Raw genomic sequence first — 1,492 nt, forward strand, 5'->3', positions numbered from 1 at the left:
GTAATTAATGACAGAATTTTCATTTTTGGGTGAATTAACCCTTTAATGTTTTGAAAGAAAAAGGCCTTCCAAAGACATAGTAATACATGGTTGGTTAACCTAATTCAGGGTGATAATTCAAATAAAAATGTTTGTGTTCATCAGTAGTTGATGCAAAGTTGAAATGTTGAGAAAACACTTCTTAAAATTTTAATGATTTTTGTAAGTCCAGCGGTCAAATGCTATGTGGCCTTTCAGTGTTCTGTGTATAGTCAAATGAATATTGACTGGTCTTTGTGTGAATGTTCACAAAACTGGACATTTTCTGAATAAGTGGTAGGCTATTTTAGAAAGGAACATTTAAAAGATGAAAAAGAGGAATTAGGGAGAATCAATAAATTATGAATAATTAATTGCTATTGTGTGAATAATATGTAATCATACAATCAATAAAAAAGTAACTGTGATCTGATTACAAGTATTTTAAAATGTAATTTAATCTAATTGCAAGTACTTAATAAATATATATTTATTTATTTATTTATTAAGTACTTGCAATATTGAAAATGTGAAAATTTGAATTAGTACATCAAGCTGCAGCGTCAAACTGTCCCAAGCTTTAATTTCCCTGTGTGACAACTAGCCCCGCTCTTTTCAGTTTTTATAATCATAGTTTAATATATGCATCTGCTAAGATATTATAAATAAATAGTTCAGGTTCTTCTAATTCAAATAGATTATTATTGCTCATTAATGAGTGTTGTGACATGTTTGCAGTAAATGCAATAAACAACATCTTCATTAATTGCTCTAATGAACTGCTAATGTGCTGCGTGAAAATACAATTAGGACAAAACCGAGCTTCTTGTTTTTACATCGGCAGCTCACGGTCTTCGCTCAGTAATGACATAAACCGATATAATAAAGCTTTAAGTGTGCACTTCAGAGAGAACGCTGACTCTCCTGAGACGCTGGAGACCTTCTCAATTTTTAGACACGTCAAAGGAAAATTCAATCCACTGTATTTATTCCCTTCATTTTCAGAGACTGGGGGAGATTCTCTTTATTGGATCGACATTTTTATTGATTCAGTGCCATATTCTGTCCTCTATTCAGAGAGAACATCAAGCTGTGTCTTTTCCCTTCTTGATGTTAAAAGTTGGAAAGAGGCCTGGAGAGGGAACACTTTTTATGCCTAGACAATAAAGATATGTGCACCGTTCCCTTGAGAGAGGCTGACTCATCCAATGAGAGCCTGTAACTCATATATCGATAAATTCCATGACCAATTCACCATCGCTGACATCTCCTTCTAACTGATCACGGACATCTGTTGTCATTCATTCCCAAACAAGATGTCAGCTTTGTTGACTGCAATCACTTAAGCTGATGACTGCTCTCAACAAGTGAAAAATACACGGTACACTTACTGCAATGAGAGCTCGGCCGAGCATCTCAATGTCTTTGCCTCTACACTTGACAAACCTTAAATTAAGCTTTTTTTTTTTTTTTT

The sequence above is a fragment of the Sinocyclocheilus rhinocerous genome, unplaced genomic scaffold, assembly GCF_001515625.1.
Source record: "Sinocyclocheilus rhinocerous isolate Xijiao unplaced genomic scaffold, SAMN03320098_v1.1 scaffold90, whole genome shotgun sequence".
In the NCBI taxonomy this organism is placed as follows: domain Eukaryota; kingdom Metazoa; phylum Chordata; class Actinopteri; order Cypriniformes; family Cyprinidae; genus Sinocyclocheilus; species Sinocyclocheilus rhinocerous.